Source organism: Monomorium pharaonis, chromosome 3 (assembly GCF_013373865.1).
Source record: "Monomorium pharaonis isolate MP-MQ-018 chromosome 3, ASM1337386v2, whole genome shotgun sequence".
In the NCBI taxonomy this organism is placed as follows: Eukaryota; Metazoa; Arthropoda; class Insecta; order Hymenoptera; family Formicidae; genus Monomorium; species Monomorium pharaonis.
Genome location: NC_050469.1, coordinates 13,333,244 through 13,347,737, shown reverse-complemented (window position 1 = coordinate 13,347,737; position 14,494 = coordinate 13,333,244). Strand labels below are relative to the sequence as shown.

General features: G+C 42.3%; 1 protein-coding gene across 4 annotated transcripts in view; it reads left to right on the top strand.

The window, feature by feature from the left end:
- Positions 1-14,494, top strand: part of LOC105836654 (myocyte-specific enhancer factor 2) — a 78,837-nt gene that overhangs the window by 39,576 nt on the left and 24,767 nt on the right. For 3 of the 4 annotated variants that reach the window (XM_012680835.3, XM_012680836.3, XM_012680832.3), the window contains exon 1: positions 9,357-11,033. The exons of the other annotated variant lie outside the window; for it this stretch is intronic. The gene's annotated coding sequence lies outside the window, so the exon portion shown is untranslated. Of the gene's footprint in view, positions 1-9,356; positions 11,034-14,494 lie in introns of those variants that run through there. 4 annotated transcript variants of the gene reach the window in all.

The following is a 14,494-nucleotide window of genomic DNA, read 5'->3' as shown; positions in this document are numbered from 1 at the left end:
GTGTTTGAAGTCGAAATTGAAACAGCCGAATATACTTTTGTGGTCCAAATTTTCGCGTTTTATACATAGAAAAATGTGACCCCGTGTACGCTAATCGTGAATTTCGTTGTCGACAACTGAGCACAATAATTATTTCTATTATATTTATCGCATACAAATCATTATTTATTTGAATGTTATATTAATTTCAATTTCGTGATTCTCTCGCGTAGTACGTGAAGATATTGCGTTGACAATGACGATCCCGCGACTTGATTTTCTTCTTAAAGCGTATCACGTAATTCCTTATCGGAGACCTATCCTTAAGGGCTAATTCTGGTCTTAGATTTGGGGCATATTCAACTGGTATCGGGGTGTCTAGGAAAACGTAATTGTGATATTGACCCCTTTTTATACTTCCGTAGTTGAATCTATTTCTGTCCAAGCATTTCACGCTATCTTTCCCTAATCGCAATCTTTTTTTATTTTTCATTTGAAGGCAATTGTCACGTAAACTCAATTGGCAAGACACCTATCTGACAAGTGACGCCAAATTTCACACCTGGATGGAAGACCATTTTGATGACAGACGGTTTACTCTATTTTATAAGCGTGATTTATATCATTTCGCGGTTTTTCGAAGAGAGTTTTATTATTAGGATTAATATATTGAAAATAAGATTGAGGATTTGAAATACACGAATATAGAAATATGAAATTTTATTTTAGCTGTACATTCATTATTCTGCAAAGTTTTATGTATAATTAATGGTAAAAGTAAAAAATTTATGTAAGTTAATAACTTTGATCTGAAAATCCGAAAAAATCTAAAAATGAGATTTATATGTGAGATAATTGATTTTTATAGAATTATTTTACCGGACGAATATATAATTTAATTTTCGAGGGTCTGAGATTAATCGCAATTTTTAATATTTTTAAATTACGTCATGTCGATGGTATTGGCAAGAGGAAGTCTATTATATGAAGAGCAAAATTAATTACATCTCGGCGGCAACAAATATTTGAGACGAATTTAAATATAAAGAATCTGTCAAGTGGCTGTCGATTGGCTAAAATATCTACGTGGCGAATTATCTCGCCGAATTATGTGCTCTAATAGTCTAATTGATAACGTCACACGGACTACCGGCAGGTCGATCGATCCCGAAATGGCGATCGTCGAGATATAAAGGATAATTGTTTTCCAGCTTTGAATTTTAAGAACCTCCGTTGTCCAACGTCTATTTTCGTTTCGCAAACTGTCTCGCTCCCCATCATTTTCGATGCGCTTCTATTTTCGATTCGGCGCTCGATCGACCAGGTCACACGGTTAAGCGCGGTTCATCCGATAATGAAGATGGACTTTCCTAGATTTTCGTGAAGAATTTAATATCATTGCTACCGTTGGTTGCTGCCGCTGCCGTGCGAGTTTGACCACGGGAGAAAGAGAGACGGAGATAGAGAGACGTAGAGATGGAGATGTATATATGTATATATAATATGTATGTACATATGTATATGCACATACGTATGTATATATGTGTGCGAAAGAGAGAGAGAGAGAGAGAGGGGGGGGGAGAAGAGAGGGACTGAAGGGACTTGAGGTACAGGGAGGTGGAGGAGGGAATAGCGAGAGAGGGATGCGACTATAACATATCGCCCCGATATTGTTATCGATCCCACCGGTCGGAAGGTATTTGTTACGTTCATTGTTTTTCCTTCGCACCGTCGAGCAAAAGGAGATCACGAGGGCCCAGCGTCCCTTTTGCAGTGCTAAAAGGTATCCGCGCCCATCACCATCTCTCTCTACCTGCTTTCTACGCTTTCTCTTTTCTCATCCCTCGTCCTCTTTTTCTTCCTCCTTTCCCTTTTCTGGGTGTTCTCTTTTCTGTGTCCCCTCCTCTTGGGAATTTTCTTCGCATCCACATTCCCGGACTTTTTTTTTTTTAACGTGACGATTCCAACGTCGTCGAAAAAAGGCTCACGTTACAGTCGAAATAAGAGAGAAAGAAGGAGAAGCAGGAGAAAGAGAGAGAGAGAGAGAGAGAAAACGAAATGATAGGTGTTTGTTAGCAACAAGTATTTCGCGTCTTTAACGCTGGGCAAAAATACACAAAAATTAAGAAGTATAAATAATAAATTAATATTTCTTTCTCCCTCATAATAAATTTATCGTGCTTTATAAGTTCTGTTCTTCGCTCTAAATTAATAGTATTATGGAGAAGCTGTTTTTTTGCTCCTTTTTGTGCAAATAAGACGTCGGTCGCAAATAGAAATGGGTTATATTTAATTCATTAAAGCATGAAAAATTCAGCTCGCGGATAAATCTTTTTGTGCAGGGTTCGCGATTTATTTTCGTAATTTATACCTTTTACCGTGCGACTCTCGACGCGCATCGGGAGCATCATTTCAAATCGGTCATCGATGCGACGTTAAATCGCGTTTCGATTGCGAGAAAATGTTTTCGTTTCGTTGATTTGCGATTTTTTAAACGATGTTCAAAAACGAGATAGACAGGTGACGACGCTCTATTTCTATCCTCCAAAACATTTTCCAGCGCGACCTCGGCGGGAATGGATACATCAAAATAGTAATATCATGCTAAAACAATGTAACGTTGACTCCCCATAAGATTCGAGAAAGAGTTGTCGATCGTGATCTATATCGGTCGACTGGGGGAGGGAGGGAGGGGCTGACAAAGCCGAAATGACGTGGGGCTCCTCTCGGTTATGCACCTCATAACCGAGTTACTCGACTATTATCTGCGGTTCGCCGTTAATTTGTCATTTCCAGCTGAATGAATAGGTATATTTTCTTCCACGAAAGTGTCACCGTGATGAACGTGCTGCAGTCGATCCGTCCGGCGCGTCGCGTCGCTCCGCTTCATCTCGCACGACGGCCATGCATTGCTTATGTCGCTTAATTAAATATCCCTGTTCGTCCGCGAGCAACTGATGTGAGCTGACATTATTTTTCGATATTTTATAAATGCCGCTCAAGGGATGCGCCATATAAAATATGCGAATCCTCGTCCAATGTTTGAGACGCTCTGTGAATTTTTGCGTTATTAAAACTCTCGGTACACGTGGAGAATAAATGTTAGAATTTTAGATATAAAATTCACTCGCGTGAAAATGTGTGCCGGTTTACTTTTAAGACAATCGGATATTTCGAGAAATATATATAATTATTCAAGTGTAATTATCACGCGTATAATTATCCGAAAACGCGGATTATTAGCAATTTGAGCGCGATTGTCATACAGCTACTGAGATATTTCTGTGTCAACATTTGGGAGAAAAAAGGTAGATAGATATAAACAGAATTAATATAGAGAACAGAGAAACGAATTATTCCAGCGAGCGCAATTTCTTCGCCGTATTTTAGTCTCGGTTAAATAATTTTAGGATAATAGATATTATCTGAATTAAGACGCGATAATACATATATATAGATGGAAGTATTTTACTTCGATTTAAAACAGTTGATTTAAGTTATCAAATTTGACATAAATGGTAGAATTTCGGTCAAATTTTAGAAACATCTTATAGTAGTATTTTTATTCTAGAAATCTTTTTTTAGAAATATGTAATTAGTAGTATTTCATATGCAATTTATTTTAAAAAAATTGCAAGACATTACACAGAAAAAAAAGTAATATAGCCATAAAATACTCAATACAATAATATTTGTTATTAATGCAAGTACAATGTTGATACTGCAATAGCATATGTTATTGTATTGAATATATCTGTAATTGGCAGCCCGCAATAACATATCTTATTAAATATATTACTTTTTTTTTTCAGTGTGGAAAACACTTTATACTTATGTTACTCGGTTCTTGTTAAATTTTTTTGTTGAATCTTTAACATATCCAAGTGTTATTTTAACATAATACATGTATGTTATTTGAATCTTTTGTATTAAATTGATATTCAACATTTCTTAGTGTTAAAATAACACATTTATGGATAAATAAAAAATAACATAAAAATAATGCAGTTTTAATGTACAATTTTTAAAATTAATGAACAAAATGTACGCGTCAATGTATTATAAACGTTAATCTTACTGAAGAAGTATGCTTCGAAATTGTGTCAAAGTTCAAATTGTGTTACATCTTTTTGTGATAATTTTTGCCATAATAATTACTTTCTAACATACTCATCCCGTATTAAATTAACACAAACCGTTTGTGTGTACCGTTTGGCACACGCAATATGTTTCCAATTTAATGCACATTTTTTCCAACTGTGCATTTCGAACGATTCTGCTCGCCGACCCCGTTGCACACTACGCCGAGTACCAAACGTATCTCCGAGTGCGAACAATCATCGTCGACCGCGGACCCGTTTTAGGCTTATTAATTACTCATCCGTCTTCCGTTTCTCGTGTCTTCTCGCGCTCGCTCGGCATGAGATCGATAGACCAGGACATATTGAGCACTGTTCTCTCTCTCTCTCTCTCTCTTTCTCGACGGGTTAGGTTGTCCAACCTCTGTAGGGGTACAGCTACATTGCAGCTCATGCATAATACATTACGATCCGACCTGGAGTAGATTTATATTTACCCCCGTACCAGCGATAATTCGTTAAATATCGACAGGCTCCCGCGCGAGCTTTTTACGTCGACGAATATCCCCGACACGAATATCTCCCGCCTCGTAGATCTCCGTCTTATTGTACGATCCAGGCCAGTGCAACAGTTGTGCGCGAGTTGTGCGAGGCCTAAAAGCAGAAGGCTTTCCCGAAGCGGATGCCAATCCGCCAACGACTCTCGAATAATTCTCGCGGCCGCACACGGCCGCGTGTCACGATCTCCGGAAATCTCAACAAACGTTCTTTCTTACGAGACTCGATGCCGTTGCCAAATGTACGATAATGTAACTTTTGTGCCAGCAAGTTTGTCAAAGAATCACTTTATGTTATCGGTATGTACTCGGTTTCCACGAGGTCGAATTTCCGATTTTGTTACCGGAGGGAATTCGCGTGCCCCGTCATATCGGCAGTCCAGTATATTTTGCCCCGCTCTAATATTTTTCTACTGTATTCCACTATTTTCGTCTTCCACCACCGTCAGCCCCCGGTATTATTCCGCGGAAAAGAAGTAGGGAGCCCGTGACTCGCACACACACACACACACACACACACACACACACACACACACACACACACACACACACACACAGCCGGCTATCCGCGCGGCTCCGAAATTTTTAATGACGCGTCGCGAAATCTGACTGCGGAAACGGTATGCAACGCGGGTATATTTTCGGGATTTGATTATATTTGTCAGGGCAGATTTCAAAATGCCGCGCTATCGGCCGTCTACTCTCGACGGATGAACCGCGAGATGTCGGCGACTCCGACTGACGTGTGTTACCGCGACACTCGATATCGCCTTTAGCAAGTCGACGTCAATTTCGGATGCATCCGGTGGAAATCGGGAACATCGGTTTCGAATGTCGATCGCGCGGTCTCGAAAACTCTGTCAACGAACGATTCTATAATAAAGATCGCCCGTTATCTCTTCCACTTATGAGCCGGACGAACGATTATTTCCCCGTGTCACGCAGATATTTTATTCTGTTCTTTTAGGGGTTTTCTGCAGGCGATATTATTGGAGATCGCATCGACCTTTTTAAACTTGCATTACGAATCGTTCAGTCTCTGTATACACGGAGAGAATTTTCTTTAAAAAGTTACCCCGAAAATCCTGCTAAATGTGAGATAACGTAAACCTTGAAGAATTTTACCATACTTTTAATAAAATTTAGTAAAATTTTAATAAAATCCGGCAAAGTTTTATTAAATTTTGTCAAAAGTATAGTAAAATTCTTCGAGGTTTACGTTGTCCTACAATTACCACAATTTTCAGGAGAATTTTTAAAAGGAAAATTCTTTCCGTGTACAGACATAAAAAAGTCTTTTGTATTCGTATCAAGATATGGCCTTGTTAAAATTTCGTGTTGAATTGTTAACATAGCCAAGCGTTAATTTAACGTGGTGATTATATGGTGTTAAATTGATATTCAATATTTCTTAGTGCTAAGATAACAAATTGGATAAATGAACAAATAACATAAAAATAATGTTTCCAAATGTAAATCCCGAGATAAATACGCGTCAGCTTATTATAAGTAATAATTTTATTGAAGGAATATAGTTCACCCCATTTTATGTTAATCTTCTATATAATATTTGTGCTACTTTTTAACATATTTGTCTTACGTTAAGATAAAAATTTGAATTTTGGGACACATAGAATAAAAATAGAATGTATTGAATAAAAAATTAAAAATTTCTCAAAATGGAAATTACTACACTGAAAAATAAAAGTAATATATTCAATAAGATATGTAGTTGCGAGCTGCCAACTACAGATATACTCAATACAATAATATACTTGCATTAATAGCAAATATTATTGTATCGAGTATTTTATGTAGTTGGCAGCCCGCAATTACATATGTTATTGGCTATATTACTTTTTTTTTTCTGTGTACAGGAAAATATTCAGATAGGACTGATTCGTCACAAATTTTCACTTCTCATAGGCTCTTACCGACTTGACTAATCCGCGAACTGGAATTTCGTTCAAGTAAACAATTTACTTTTCGCTCGTCTATTTCCGCGGGGTATCTTGCGCACTTGCGCGTGCAGCAGCAGTGCTTGAATGCAAATCGAGTGGTCTCGGCGAGAAAAGTTTGGAATTATAACGAACATCATCCGGATCTCCCCCCGAGAATTCGGTCACGAGACAAAGACAGGGCCGGCGATAGGGGAGGAAATGGAAAAGAAGAACGTACCTCTCGCTCAATGTTACGCGGAAATCGAGCGGAAGCGCGGATAACGCCTTAAATAGAATCGTGCACTTTGCATACTCGCGGTGCACGACTCGGGGGCAGTTCGCCGCGCGTATATACGGCCCGGTCTATAACACAATTGTTATTTTCGTCGACTGCGAGGCGCGCATACACACTTTGTAATGCGCCGAGCTCCCCGTATAAAACGCAGGTCGATTCTTGAACCGTATACCGTCGCGCGTCGCCGCCGCCGTCGCCGTCGCGTTATTTCTGACGGGCGAAATATTAATAAAGTGTAAGGATGCGACCGTCCGCGTAAACACGCGGGGTCGGTCGAATCGCGCGCATCGACTGCTCACGCCGTTGCGTCGTTAACCGGCGTTTCCCCCGCGTGTTTTTCCTCATATATTCATTTCTCTTTCCCCTCTCGCGTACACACGGCACGACAGGGCCACGGTCCTCCTCCTATCAGCGCGCGTAACGGCTCGTAATCTCGTTGTTAACTTGGTTTCGTAATCGCCACACTTTTTTTTCACGATACGCGAAGTGTTTTTCTTTGCCGCGGTGCCGCGATACGATCCCTCGCACTTTGCCTCACGGAGGAAAATATTATACGCCGTGAGAGAACTTAATCATCCTTTAATACGTGCGTTGCAAGACTGCTAATTATATTCGAGATGATTACCAGGAAATCGTAGATTATTTGTTGCTTGTCGATATCTAATGTGCCGATGGTAATCCTCGCACGAGCGGAGGTTCGAGCGATCATTACGACGGGATATAATTTCTCCAAATCGTCATAAACTGCAGCATCCATGCCTTTTATTAGCTCCAAGCTTTATTAATCCTAGAGCGATACATCGGCATATCCATACGCGACCCACATTGATTACTTGTAAGTTTTTTTTTTTAAACAAAAATAAATCTCTGTATCGTAACAATTTTTTTCAATTGAAATATCAAACATTAAGGATTGCAACAATAACAAGCAAATGTATATATTTTTATTAATAAAAAAAGTTACAATAAAAAAAAGGAGAAATTAAAAAATAATCTGTTTTGAAATACTTGTAATATTTGCTGAAAAAACACAAAAAGACAAAAACTTTTTGTTCTAAATACTAAAAATTCCGGTTTTAAAGGTAAAAATATATCGCAATCGTATCTTTTAAAAAATAAACATTTGGATATAGCGGTATGAATTATGAATTTCCGAACATTATTATTTGAAGATTATTCGCCAATTAGTGCTGTTCTTTACACCAAAAAGATATAAACAAATCTGCTAGGTAAGTTGCCAACTTGCAAAATTATAGAAATGTCAACTTTTGAAAAAAGCGACTAGATATATATGCCGTATTAAATATATCACTTTTAAGATTAAGAATTTCATGATTATTGGGCGGAGGATTAAAGTTACGGAATATATAAATTTTTAATAGTATATTTATTTAAATATATAATTTTTACATTAAATGCATTTTATATCGATAAATCTTTACATTACAATTTAAAGATCTGAGAAGACAAAAACGCGTCTCTTTTATTAATTCTTAATTCTTTACATTATATATGGAAAAATTGCAGGCGCAATTTATGAAGAACTGGACATTGATGTTAAACGTTAACACGTATCTTTTTCCTCATAAGTTAACATATATTTTCTTTACTTAGGACCGGTTGTTCCACCTCGGGATAAACTATGTGATAAATTATCTAAAGGATAAATGTCTATGTCTACAGACATATATAATGGATGTGTAGACATAGATGGACATTTATCCATTAGATAATTCCAAAGGTGGAACAATCGGCCCTTAATACATGGTCTTATAACAGCTCCGAATAAATTGAATCGCATCATTGGGAACGGACAATCGACGAAACTACGGTCAGGTCAATATTATTGTCATAATATCTAAAAAAAGACGATAAACAGAGCGGGGCAGAAGGAAAACGAAGGCGCGTGGCTTTTGGCTTATGCCGCCGTGATCGGAAATTCGCAGCGGTCTCGCGCGTGTGCGGATGCGGACGCTATTCTCTTCTCTCTCGCTGAGGCGTCGCGCACGCGTTGCGCGCTGCACCGGAGGAGCGTCAGCCAGCCGCGCGCGCGACGCGGGAGAACACACACACACACATACACGCGCGCGCGCTCGCGCGCTGCTGAGCCAGCGACGAGCCGGCAGCGAGTGGCGCGAGATGGCGCGCGGGCGCGCGCTGCGCCGCGCGGCGCGATTGGCCGGCCGCCGGCTGACGTCCGCGGCGTTATCGACCAATGAGCGGGCGCGCCGCGGCGACGTATCTCGGATCGCCGTGGCGAACTTCGGAGACGAGGTGGACCGACTGGTACACGATTACCAGCCGCGGCGGCTTGCTTCCCCCTCTCGCTCGCTCCCTCTCCCTCCGTCTCTCTCGCTCTCTCCGCTCCCTCTATCTCGTTCTCTCGCTTTCGCGCGCGCGCGCGCGCGCGCTCCACCTCCGTCCGTCTCGCTCGCGTGCACGCACACATACACACACTCTCTCTCGCTCGGTTCTCAAGCGCGACTTCCTCAAATCTTTATTTCAGGCTCGACCGCGAACTCGGGGCGAACTGGTCGAAGCGCGCGCGACCGCCCCGGTTTTTTAACCGTCCTCACGGCAAGCTCACCGCAAGCGGCAGCCGTCGCTGCCGCCGCCGCCGCCGCCGTCGCCGCCGCCGCCGCCGCCGCCGCCGCCGCCGTCACGTCGTGCATCGTCGTACATACGCGCGGTTGTGTGCGCCAGGGCAGCACCCGTCGTCGTCCGTCGTCGGAGTCGCGGAGAGACGACGCGTGTCTAAATTTGAATACGCTCCGGCAGCGTGAGAGGAGAAGAAGGAGCAGTGCCGTCCGCGCGTGTTACGCCGTCGGAGGATCCTCGTCGCCATCGTCGTCGTCGTCGTCGGCGGCGGTTGTCACGCGTGAAAAGTATATTTTAAGAAGGACGAGGACGCACGCTCGACGCCGATCGCGCGATCCACTAGTCAACACATTCTAGTCTACCGCGATCACGGACAGTGGTTCGCGGATAAAAGCTAACCTATCTTAACGCCGCGGCGCGCGCGAGACGGACCGGAGCGGCCGAGCGTGCCGACGCACACGCGTGCAGCAGCAACACGACCACACGACGACGACCTAAGAATAATTCACGCCACGCTGCCGGTCGCGACGGCGTGCGTCGCGTTATCACACGTCCTATAAATACAATCGTGCGCCCTTTTCGCGAGTGATTCACGGCGAAGGTGAAAGGAGCGGAGGGAGAGAGAGAGAGAGAGTGAGAGTGAGAAGGAAGAAAGAGAGACGACGACGACGATTCCTCGGATGAAATTGGCCAACGTTGTTCGCGGCAGATTTTTCCCGTCATCGCCGACGAAGCTTCTTCACGAGAGAGGACGAGAGTAATCCGGGTGTTCCGAGAGTGTGCCAAAGAGGGGAAAAAAGGGATCGCCGAGAAAGAGAGAGAAAGAGGCGAAGAGAGAAGAGGAAAAAAACAGAGAGAGAGAGAGAGAGAGACTCGTGAGTGTGCCTGTCGATTCTCGTTCGTCGGTTCGGCGTGGTATTAGTGTGCGGGAATCAGCATCCGGTGAGGAGGACGAGAAGAAGAAGGAGGAGGAGGAGGAGAAGGAGAAGTAGCAACAGCAACAGCGACAGTAGCGGGAAGTTTTGTTTTGATCGGCGGACGATCGCGCCGTCTCACGATCTCTCTCACCTCTCCTCCCCGTCTCATGCGAGGAGGCGGCCGCGGGGGTGCCGTTGTATCGCGGTGTGGGGAGATATCGATCGCGCGCACGGGACCATTGACGTCGTTCTGGAGAACGGCCGAACGTCGTAAGCGCCGAGAGTGAGAGAGAAAGAGAGAGAGTGAGAGGGAGAGAGAGAGAGAGGGACACGACGAGACGCGACGACGACGGCGACGACGACGACGATACCTTCGTCGCTCGCTAACCTCGTCGCACACGCGGCGCGCTCTCGAGCGAGAGATCGCGATCATTCGGCGCGGTGCGGCGCGCCGCGTCGCGGTGCCGATCCCGAAGGATCGGCCGCTCGCTCGCTCGCTCTCTCGCTCGCTCGCTCTCGACCTCGCTCTCGTTGACGCTCTCGCGCGGGGGAAGATCGATCGATACGCCGCGCGGCTCAGCAGGGGACTCGGCCGGCCGACCGACCGACCTGACTCCCGCCGTCGACATGTCCCGCTGATGATCCAGTAGGCTGCCCCGTGAGATCCGGTGAGTTTACCAGTAAACGCAGTAGCGCCGACGAGGAAAAAAACCGGGCGAAAGAGATATACCGATCGAAACAGAGAAAGAGAGAGGGAGAGAGAAATGAAAGGAGCGCATGAGTGGGAGGTTAGGCGCAGAGAAACAAACTCTTTCGGTGAATCTCCGTCGAGACCGACCTCTTCTCCCCTCCACTCTGTCGACGTTTCGTTAGGTATGCGTGTGCGTCTTCTTCTTGGACCTCGTCCAGGTCGGAGTATCTCGAGCGCCGCGCCTCAACCCCCGCGATCCCTCGCGGACCGGCCAAGATCTCCAACGGGGCCCCTGATAATCTCTTCGTGTTCGTTCTCCCACACACGTTTACGATCTTTGATCCCTCCGCGTGCGCGCGCGCGCGAGCGCGCGTGATCCAATCTTCGTCCGAAACGCGCGCGGCCGTCAATTCAGGACAATTCGCGCCGTGGCTTCGTTATCGTCGCGGACGAACCCGGACCCTTTTATCGCGCGGGATCGCGATCGCATTATTGAAAATCGCGACGTTTTTAACGCCACCACGTTTTCGACACGGCAAATAATTTGACTAACACTGCGCTTTAGTATTCCGCCCCCTAATTCGATGTCTTTATTCGAGGCAAAGGTGGTTACCCGATTATTCCGAATTGGATCCGTCGCGAATCTGACGTGTGCTCTTCGCCAGGAGTTCATCGGAAAGGAAATAATTCTCTCCCGGGATGTGTTTGGATTATTTTATTATTCGACAATATTGAACGGGGGAGGGGGGGGAGGACGCGCGCGTGGAACGGAGTTAAACTTTTATTAAGATGAAACAATCGCTTTCTACCAATGCGCGTTAGATACGGTTAATCATTCCTCAGGCTGGAGGAATTAGTGCTGCGCTGATAAGACAATCGGAGGAACGTGTGTGTGGTATTACATTGTTTACGTTGTGCATGTAGTAGTAATTCCTTTATCTAATTTATAGCCGGAGCTAAACGGGGTGATTACATAATTTAAATATTACATAATTTATAGCAGGGATATGAAAACCGACGGAATGCAGAATAAAAAAAAAATAAATAATACGGGTCGTGAGAAGAAAACGCCATTTCCCCATTGGGTTAGAGCGGATCCCGGTTTTCATTTCAATCTGTGACTGCGTTTCAAGTTACATAGAACTGAAAGCATATATATTCAATAACGGATACTGAAATTTTATTTCAGTTTAAGCAACAAGATCCGCTTTGATCGTATTAATTACGATATATCGATCTAATGCTCGGCTTGTTATCGTTTAAAAATAAATAATTGCCGAGAGATTCTCGGGGAATTTGATAATTGTTTCATACAGATTTCATTTAAATAAATCTATATTTTGTTCAAAGGGAGAAAGAGCGTTCGAAAAATTGGTATATCGCTCGGTCATATAAATTATTTATAAAATCCTAAGTAACTCTATTTGTTAGCACTTGAATATATAATAGTGATCGTGTTAATAACGATCGCCGAGATCTTTTAATCCTTTATATTAAATTTTCACTAACAAAAAATGACCTGATTATAATATCATATTACAATATTAATGATAAGTTTGCCGTCGATACTTGATGCGCATATAAATTTTTATCAACATTTTTTAAATCTTTACAAAAAATTTGCGATAAACCGTGACGGATCTGAATATTATTTTGTAAACAAACGCCCGAAGGGAGGTAAAGAGAAATATACGTTTCATATAATAAACTGGGGCAATTACTCACGTAAGATACACACACGTAGTTGCTTAGGATTGCGAACCCCCGATTGGGCTTTACCATTTGGCTTTCTTTTTTTTTTCTCTGTCGTTATATCGACTTTGTTAGGTTGACCGAGAAAATAATGGGGACCCAGCTCGCTTCTCTCGCTCCGATTAAAGACGCCCTCCCTTCGCAGAACATGAGAGAGAAAAGAGCGCGCTTGGTATCCACCGTGTAATCCGAGGATCACGCCTCTGTGATAAATTATATCTCCTGCCCACGACGAGATACTTAATCAGATCCTTAAAACAATATTCGATTTTATTTGGGACGAGAGGGAAAAAAGTGCGGAGAGAAAAAGAAAATTCGCGATGCGATCGTCTCGAGAGATCGTCGAGAAGAACGGTCGTCGTTGTAAAGCGATCGATCAGAGTTCACGTAATCCGCAGATAAATATCGTAATTTCAAAACAATGCCGATTTCGATTCGTCGTTACGGTAATATAAGTCTTTTCTCGTCTTTCGATTTATCGCCATTGATTTATTCGCCGTTTTGCGAGCCGATTCCCGACGATGCACCTCTCGCGCGAGATATTTTCCGCGACTCGCGTTCTACAAAAGATTGAGGAGAACGTTTAACTTTTATTACGCGCGCCGCATTATTTTACTCGGAATACCATAAATCATCGATGGTCGTTTGGATCGGTTCGCTATCTAGCGCGCGGGCATCGGTGCGGAATCTGCGCAAGTTTGCACGCATAAACGATCCGACAAAGCGACATCCTAACGAGCCGGCATAGTTGTTAGTCGAGCGAAGATTCCATCGAGCAACACACACACACCCACCCACACACACACACACACACACACACACACACACACACACACACACACACACACACACACACACACACACACACACACACACGTCTGAGTCTGAAATTATCAGCTACAAGGATAAGATATAAAGAATAAGGCATAGATAGATAGATAGATAGATAAAGTTTATTACGTATCCTTCAACAGCTTCTACAGCCTTCAACCGGAAACGGTAAAATTGCAGCGTACACTTGTTTCTACTCCAATTCTATGCCACTCAAACAGTAATTATAGTAATTTATAGTAATTCTTAACAATAACAGGCGAGGCTGTTATTGTTAAGAATTAACATAATCTAAGTCTGAGTCAATTAATTCATTGGCTGTATGTACAAATCCGAATATTTTTGTTAAAAAAAAAAATGAAAAAGTAATCGTAATAAAAATGTATACCGAGAGAAAAATAGTTGCAGTAATCATAATATTATTATAATTTATAGTCATTTTTGGATTCAAACATTTTTATACTCATTCAACAGTATAAATTATAATCTGTTTAAATTATATTGAAGTTCTTTTAATATTGGTGTATGCAACTCACGATGTAATTGTCATCATAACTAAAATAGATATTTTAATATAGTAAGTTGTATCAAAATGATCATAAGCATGTGATTATAATATTATAATAAAGATTATTATAAAAATAATATTCTTGACCGTAATTATTTTACTATTTAATTATAGTCTAATAATAAAAGTGTACTATTTGCGACTATAATTGGATAATAAAAAAGTTACAGTTGGGAATATCATTCTTATAGTAATTATTATTATAACATTAGTAATAACCATATGTTTATATTAATATTTATGTTGATTGTTTTATAGTACGACATACTATATTAAAATCTTGATTT